Source organism: Cnephaeus nilssonii (genome assembly GCF_951640355.1).
Source record: "Cnephaeus nilssonii genome assembly, chromosome: 20".
Classification (NCBI taxonomy): Eukaryota; Metazoa; Chordata; class Mammalia; order Chiroptera; family Vespertilionidae; genus Cnephaeus; species Cnephaeus nilssonii.
The window spans coordinates 24,784,376-24,793,524 of record NC_137091.1 but is presented as its reverse complement, the minus strand read 5'-3'; positions in this window follow the sequence as shown (position 1 = coordinate 24,793,524).

Here is a 9,149-nt window from a genome sequence, read left to right as displayed (position 1 = left end):
CCATTAGATAGCAAGTCTTCATCTCATTTTTTTTTTTTTTTTGAGGATGCATTTTAATCTGCTTTAAATTGTAGTGGCAAATAATGAACATGCTTTTGTCTTCACGGGAATGTTCAAGGCTGGGGCAGAAGTCGACTTTACTCACGGGATCCTGAGACAAGGAAATTTCCTCTGGCCCCAGGACACCCAAGAAACACATATTCTTATATTCATAGCGATATCTAATTTCCAAAGTTACTGACTTTTCACTCATCCATTCCTTTATTCACATAATAAACTCAGTTGCTACTATACTCATTTGGAGATATGAGCATAAGATTCCATCCCTGACCTCAAAAAGCTGGCAGGTATATGAAGAAAACGACAAATAATAGTCAGTGGTAAACTCTGTAATAGAAGGATTCACAGGGTGATATGAAGGTGGGCACGTTAGGAAGATTATTAAGGTGGGCACGTTATTAAGATGCACATGGTCTTTTGTAGGGTGTCTCTATAACCCATCCTTTGGGGGTATTAGAAAGAAAAATAAGTGACTTGGTTCATTATTTTCTTTCCCTATATTCATAGATCATCTAAAGTCGGCCCTGGAATTAAAGGGCCTGAGGTTATTCTCTTAGGATGTCTCAAGGCTTAGGTTAGACCTCAAGCCCAATCAACCAAAAGCCGTGTGGTTTTGGTGGCACCATGCCCACCACCAGCCCCCTCCACTGGCCCTAGCTTCCCATCAGGGGAGACAGAGAGGAGGCGGGTTTTGTTTCCCAAGCCTGCACCTCCTCCCCACACTCTGCGCCCCCGCCCGCGCTCTGTGCAGTCATCCTGGCTCCTTGGTGTGGGAGGATGTTCACCACAGGCTGGTCTGAGCCCAGGCTCCTCACCCCGCAACACTCCCCCGCAGCCCTCTGGGTGACTCGGCGCCTGGGGAGGCTTCTGCCTCGCATGTGTCCTCCTTTCCCAGGCCCTGCTGCCCCCACCTCCTTGGCAGGTGGCCCATCATGGTTGACCGACAGTGGGCCTGTGATTTTTTTTTTCTTCCTGCTTGGGCAAAGCCAGGGTGGGTGCGTCAAGGGAGAACCCAAGCTGTGGTCTCCCTCACCATCCCAGGGCCCCTCCCAACTTCCTGGCTGCTGGCTTCAAGGCCGGGAAGGAGCCGCCAAGCCATCCCATCCGAAAAACCAGCTTGTGACCAGCAAACTGGACACATTTAATGCAGGAGTCACCGAGAGAATAAACGGGGGACCCTGCCGACCGTGTCATCTTCGCAGAGTGACTGTTCCCATTGCTCTCAGTTTCCAACCTGATTAGGACCTGGCTCATTTGTTTCATGCTCTGAACAGCAGTTGGGGGTGAAAGGTCACTTTGGTATATATGATTTTGTTTCTCTCTTTCTGAGCCACAGAACTTCCTCCAAAGAGCAAGCATTAACCCCTGGTTCTCAGAAGCAAAACAAGCCGAGTCACACATTTCTATGAATTCTCTCTGACAATCCTATCTAATAATAGACAAATATGCAAATTAACCATACATCCGACACACCCACAAGCCATGCCCACAAGCCATGCCCACCACCCAATCAGAGCGAGTATGCAAATTAACCCAAACCAAGATGGCTACAGCCACAGAGAGCAAGGTTTCCTAGGTAATAGAGGAAGGCAAGCTTTCTGCCTGCCCTTGCCAGGCCTAAGCCTCCACTCAAGCTATAAAGTTTCAATTATAGAAGGTAAACAAATTCAAACAAATGGCAGCAGAATGGAGCTTGAGAGAGCAGGCCAGGGTTGCCGCCAGCAACAGGGGAAGCAAAGCTTTCCGCACACCCTGGCCGGGCCCACCCACTTAAGGCAACAAAGTTTCAATTATAACCCCAACACAAATGGCTACCGGCCTCGGAGGGAGCCCCAGGCTTGGCTCCGCTCCAGGCTACAAAGTTTCAATTGTAGAAGGAAAATAAATTCCAGATACCAGGGCCTCTGCTTGCGTTGCCAGGGCCTCCGCTTGCGTTGCAAACCACCACAGGCCCCTCGCTCAGGCCACCCCACACCCCACGGGAACCCCCACCTGATCCGGGACGCCCTTCAGGGCAAACCACCTGGCCCCCATCCGTGCACCAGGCCTCTATCCCATGTGGTCAAAGAACCTGCTTCCATGTGGACACAAGATGGCCACCACAAGATGGCCAGCAGGAGAGGGCAGTTGGGAGGCACCCAGCCTGCAAGGGAGGGCAGTTGAGAAGGACCAGGCCTGCAAGGGAGGGCAGTTGGAGGTGATCAACCCTGCAGGAGAGGGCAGTTAGGGGTAACCAGGCCGGCAGAGGAGGGAAGTTGGGGGCAAAGAGGCTGGCAGCAGAGTGGTTAGGGGGTGAACAGGCTGGCAGGCAGAAGCGGTTAGGGGCAATCAGGAAGGCAGGCAGGCAAGCAGTTGGGAGCCAGCAGTCCTGGATTGTGAGAGGGATGTCCGACTGCCCATTTAGGCCCGATCCCACCGGGCAGTCGGACATCCCTCAAGGGGTCCCAGATTGGAGAGGGTACAGGCTGGGCTGAGGGACAACCCCCCTCCGTGCACGAATTTCGTGCACTGGGCCTCTAGTTAGTAATAGCAGTAGCCCTAGTGACTGAGGGCAGGTGTCAGACTTCACAGAGCTGGGCTGTAGTGGAGCCTCCCAGAGACATTGGGAGCCCATGTCAGACCTAAGTAAACGATGTGGCAGGGAGGGTACAGAAGAGAGGCCATGCAGTCTTGTGGCCAGAAGTCAGCAGAGCCAGGATCTCGTCCTGGTCCTGCCAACCCTGTTGTGATTTGATCAAGACTCTTCTTTGCCAATGGAAATTCCAAAGCACTGTTCAAAGGAGCTATGAGCTTTCGTGATAAAATGCATCTTGGTGGGTAATCTGATTGACACTAACTGTCTGTACAACAGAGATGATACTCATACAGGTATATTGACACCTCCCAAGGCCTCCCAAGAGAAAATAAGATGGAAAGCAGGAATCCCTTCTAGCTACCATGTGCCAGGCACAGCCTGGGGACACTGTCACGTGCTTTGAAATGGAAATGAGAAATATGGACACACATATCGATTTGTAGTCTTTGTGGTCCTTTGACATAGCTCCCACATCAAACAGAAGCCTAGAGAGCCAAAATGACTTTCCCAGTGTCTCCTAAACAGCCTATCCATCAGGGTTTAAGACAACATGTAAGTGCCGACTCCCTTAGAGCAGTGAGAAAAGTCCTGTCTCTGAATATGTTGTCAATAATTCCTTAACCCAATAACATATATAAAGACATATGGCTGTAACACCTTCATAGCAGTAATCTTCAACACAGCACAGCACCCTGATCCAATTCTGTCACTCTTTCTCACACCCGTCATAGTGCCTCTGCTCTCTGTTCCTGTAAGACACCAACATGGGCACAATTATAAGTCCTGGCTTTACTTTTCACTGTATCTTCTCTTTCCCTTTCATTGGTTTTGTAGACCTTTTCACTTCCCAACTTCTGGTTGCATAATGTAAGAATTTGTGCAAAATCTATATAGACAAGCATTTTTGCAATAAGGGCACTTACTGTGAGAATATATCGCTGTATTTGAGGAAATTAGGGGCTAGCCAGTTATATTTTATTTCTTTTTTTAAAATATATTTTATTGATCTTTTACAGAGAGGAAGAGAGAGGGATAGAGAGTTAGAAACATCGATCAGCCGCCTCCTGCACACCCCCCACTGGGGACGCGCCCGCAACCAAGGCACATGCCCCTGACCGGAATCGAACCCGGGACCTTTGAGTCCGCAGGCCGACGCTCTAGCCACTGAGCCAAACCGGTTTCGGCTATATTTTATTTCTAAGTGCTAGGGAAAGTTAGCACAGTGCAGATAATGGGAGCGTATATCACGTGGCACCTTCTGTTGTTTTAGGTGAGTACCTTGGTTTCTAGAATGGGTTCAAGAAAACACACCTTTGAACCTTCAAGAGAATACTCAATTCCATCCAAATCAGTTGGCTCTCACAATAGGGAGACCAATGAGAATAGGCCAATTGGTGTGGACATCTGTCTGTGAGGTGTGTTCCATCAAGGTGAAGCCTTGTGAAGGCTCACTGAAGCTGTTAGAAGATATTTTATTCTCCAGGTGAAACTGAATAATCACAGTGCATTTTATGTGTAGTAGATTCCCCTGGAGATATAATAGATACCAGTGAGGAAAAAATAATACTCCATGAGATTTTCACTTCTGGGAAACCAAAACATAAAATATATTAAGTGCTGGGGAGAGGGGACATATCCACAACAATGACTTCCTTTTCTGTTCAGACGCTCAAGTTTATTCTTACTTAAAGCAGGAGGAAAATAACATTGGTCCTTTTTGTCACCAATAAGCTGTTCACATATATTCTGAGGGGTTGGTGTTCTTGTTGTGTCTAAGAGGCAAAGATATATTTGTGTCTAGAAGATATTGCAAACAAATTTTTAAAAAGCTACTGTTGCCTCAGTGGCCTTTCACATGTCCCATGGGCTCCTAATAAAGGGCTGCACTCTGGACAAAAAATGGATGGATGGATGGATAGATGGATGGATGGATGGATGGATGGATGGATGGATGGATGGATGGACAGGTAGGTGTAATGCTATATGAGTGAGTGACAGGTTTATTTATCTCTTAATCTACTCAAATAGCACAAAGCCTGATGTAAACAAACTTTCCATAAGTGAGGATCTGATACTTGGTGATCTCAATAATGGGTTAACTAGTCACTGCCCTTTCAGGACTTGGTCTTGAATGGAACTAAGAGTCATCTGACACACTTTGATATTTGTTCATTCATTAAAACCTAGGAATTCAGAAGCCTCACAGGTGTCTTCATGCCTCAATGAAGCACATGACTAGGTACTTGGGATAATTTAAGGATCCTATTATTCCAAGACATTTTCTGAACATTCCGCCTTTAGTAAGATGAAACCCAAGAGTGAGGCTATGATCAATGAAAGAAAACTTGTCTTCTCCCAAGCCTGTCATAAGATAGTGTAGAAAAGACAAAGCCTAAGACTCCTGCTGGGTCCCTCCAATCCCTTGCTCAAGTCATTTGCCCACCAGGCTTAATATGTCCCCAGGCCTGAATCACTGTGAGTCCGTAATTTTCAAGTGCATGAAACTCATGAAAAGATGATGCCAAAGGAACCAAATATGTCCGGCCATTGGGGCTCAGTGGTTGAGCGTCGACCTATGAACCAGGAGGTCACGGTTCAATTCCCAGTCAGGGCACATGTCTGGGTTGCAGGCTCAATCCCCAGTGGGGGCGGGGGTGGGTGTGTGCAGGAGGCAGCCGATCAATGATTCTCATCATTGATGTTTCTATCTCTCTCTTACTCTCCCTTCCTCTCTGAATCAATAAAAATATATTAAACACACACACACACAACAACAACAACAACAACAACAACAACAACAACAACAAAGGAACCAGATTAGAACCAGAAAATAAAAGTCTGGTGTTCCTGCTTCATTTCGCAGAGAAATCAGTTCCTTCCTTGGTGCAAGTCTCTCTTGGAATCACCTGAGCAGGTGATTTCTTAAGGCAATATAAAGGCCTAGATACCACTGAGATCTTCACAATCCTCTACAGAGGAAAAGGTCCTAGCATATTGTATCTCTTTAGTACTATGTGCCTTGGGATGTTTTCTCTCCTTCTTGGCCAAAGCTTTTCTAGACAGTAGTCTTAATTCCCTACTCTCTTACTGTGATAGCATCTAGTCCACAGGCATTTCACGTGGGACCACCTAGAAGCCATGTGCTGGTTTGAGTTAGCCTGAACCAGGACATAGAGTTTATGTCCTGGCTTATGGTGCCCACAGAATCCTGAGGGAGATAGATGGGTACAAAGGCAATTACGAAGGCTAGCAGGAGGGGTTCTCGAGGTGGAAATGATCTGTATCTTGACTATGGCGATGGTCACTCGAACCTACCCATGCAATAACGTTGCATATTATTACTTTCAACTGCAGGCATGTCTACAATCACCTCAATTTTTTTTCATTAAAAAATACACAGTTGCAATGTTCAGTCACAAAATTCATGCCAGGGGCCCTTGGAGCACAGAGTGAAAACAAACCATCCCTCTTGGATTAGGGAGAAGCAGTTAAAGAAGGCCACCCAAGGAAGGGGGACTCATCGGTGAAGTCAGCCAGGGTGAAAGGAGGGGCATGGGAAAGGAAATGCAGGGTGGGCAGCATCTGCCCCTGCCTCTCTCTCAAGCCACCTCTCTCACTGGTCTACAGCTGCATCTCTGCTTTGAGCCACCTTCTCAAAGAAGGTCTGGCCCAGCCAGTGTTGCTCAGTGGTTGAAAGTCGACCTATGAATCAGGAGATCATGGTTCAATTCCAGGTCTGGGCACATGCCTGGGCTGCAAGTTTGATCCCCAGTAAGGCGGGGGGCGGGGGGGTAGGGGCGTGGAGAGGGGAGGAGGGCGTGGAGCGAGTGCAGGAAGCAGCCAATCAACAATTCTCTCTCATCACTGATGTTTCCATCTCTCTCTCCCTTTCCTTTCCTCTCTGAAATCAATAAAAATGTATAGAAAGAAAGGAAGAAAGAAAGAAAGTCTGTTTTAATCTATACTAGTCTCCTCTCACCCCCTGTCTTTTACAGGTCATTTAATAGTGGAAGAAACTGGAATATTTGACTTACAGAATTTCCCATTTTCCAGATTTTCATTACTAGTTCTTTGTGGGGTCTGCATTATGTGTCTCTTCCCAGCAGTTCCTGCAAATGGGTAGTTTTATTATTGTTGTTGTTGTCATCATCGCCATTGTTATTATTACATTACTACTAAATCACCCCAGTGTTGTTGAAAAGGTAAGAATGTGAGCAATAATATTCTAGTAGTCGGTCGAATTCTGGTAGCATATGACTTTAAACCAGGTCTTTCCACCCTATCACATAGAAAATAGATAGCAATCTCATGTTGGTGCCCAAATTTGGGAAGTGATTCCAGTACAAAGAAAATGCATGGACTTGTGCAATGGATAAGAAGATCTGGCACAGCAGCTCCATTCAGCTCAGGGAGTTGCTGGAAACAGACCTTTCTGACAGTAAATTCCAATAAAGTTGGTGGGTGTGATATTAATGACTAGACTCTTAGTCACCACAAGGGAACTGAAATCAGACGACAGAAGCATAGTAGAGGGAGGCGAGATATTCGCAATTCCGATTGCAGATGTGAATGTAATTTTAGGGTGTTGTTATAATTGTTTCTATGCTTTGATTAAATGCCTCTCATAATACTAGGCTATAAGGTTGGAGGCAGGAATGAAGTGAGGAGATCCCAGGATTTTCATTTGCTTCATATCTACGCTGTGAGAAGGTCAAGAGAGGGGATGTGCTCATCATTAAATAAAACACAAAATACTCAATTCTCAGATGTACATCCTGGGCATCTTAACACTCAAAACCAACCTGCAAACAGACCAATGCATATTTGTGTGTAGCAAACATGAATTTAGGGATAGTCACAGAAATTTCAAAAAAGAAAAGGCAGTTTTTAAAAAGAAGGGGGAAAGATTAAGTTACAAAATCTCTGTATCGTTTGAATTTGCCCCTTAACTCCTTTTCCACCTGTCTATAAAACAGATTTCTTTGGATCTTTTCCACTGAGAGTGTCCAACAGGATGGTCTTAGGGACACAGGGTCAGCCTGATATCTTTAAGCTCCCGCCACTATTAGAAGCCAGAGAGCTGGAGATCTAGAAATTTCAACTCGCCTGATCTTTCCTCAGTCTTCTCCTTTTAATCATTTGTTCTTCTCGTGTGACAGAAACAAACATAGGAATGTAAGATGATGATGTTGCCATGGCAGAAACAGGATTCTCTGATCAAAGACTTCACACAGTACACATAAAATGATTCAGCTGGTCAACACTCATTCAACACCTCTGATGCTCATGCTGGTGATGGATGTTGTTGGGATGGCTACAAAGATGGGCTGATGCTTACCAAGGCCTGCCATGTAATATGATACCATGTGATATGATACCATATGATATGATTTATATGATGATATACAATGCTATATTATAGTTATGTTATTTATTATACTAGAGGCTCTGGTGCACAAATTCGTGTATGGGTGGGGTCTGGCCGATCGGGGGCAGGGCTGGCCGGGGAGAGGGGCCGTGGGCAGTTGGCTGGCTGGCCTCACCCCCCTGGTTGAACTCCCCGTTGAACTCGCAGTTGAGGGGACAATTTGCATATTAGCCTTTTATTATATAGGCTTATACTACATTATACCAGACTAAACTACATTACATTATTTTATAGCATATCTTGATTTGTCTATTAGTTTCTTGTCTATCTTCCCCTTACAATTCTATATAATAAAAGGCTAATATGCAAAACGGTGGAATGACTGGTCACTATGACATGCACTGACCACCAGGAGGCAGCTCCTGCATTGAGCATCTGCCGCCTGGTGGTCAGTGCACTCCCACTGGAGGAGTGCCACTCAGCCAGAAGCCCTGAGCTGGGCTCATGGCTGGTGAGCACAGCTGCAGCAGTGGCGGGAGCCTCTCCCGCCTCCTTGGCAGTGCTAAGGATGTCTGACTGATGGCTTAGGCCCGCTCCCCACAGGGACTAAGCCATCAGTCGGACATCCCCCGAGGGCTCCCAGACTGGAGGAGAGCACAGGCCAGGCTGAGGGACTTCCCCCCCCCCCCCCCCCCCCGCCATCGCCACTACGAGTGCACCAATTTCATGCACTCGGCCTCTAGTATATTATAAAGAAAGTGGTTGGGAGCAGGGACTTTGCAACTATGACTGGTTTCACACCTTGTACTACTTACCAGCCGAGTGGCCTTGGAAAAGCCCCATAACATCTCTGTACCTTAGTTTCCTCCTCAGTCAAATGCAAATAACAGCAACACATATCTTATAGGACTGTTGCAAAGATCAATGAGTTAAAACTGAGGGCAAGATCTGGGTGAGTAGCATGCACATGTAGGCTGTTAGTAATGTTATCATTTGAAGGCGGGGCTTCATGGTGCTGAAGTGGGCGGTGGCTCCCCCATCATTCAAAGAGGCTCAGAGAAGTCCCCTGGTCCCTGTCCACTCCATTTTGGAGTCCAAGTCTGAGCCGATCAGCATATTTCATCCTTTGCCACAGAGATAGGTTCA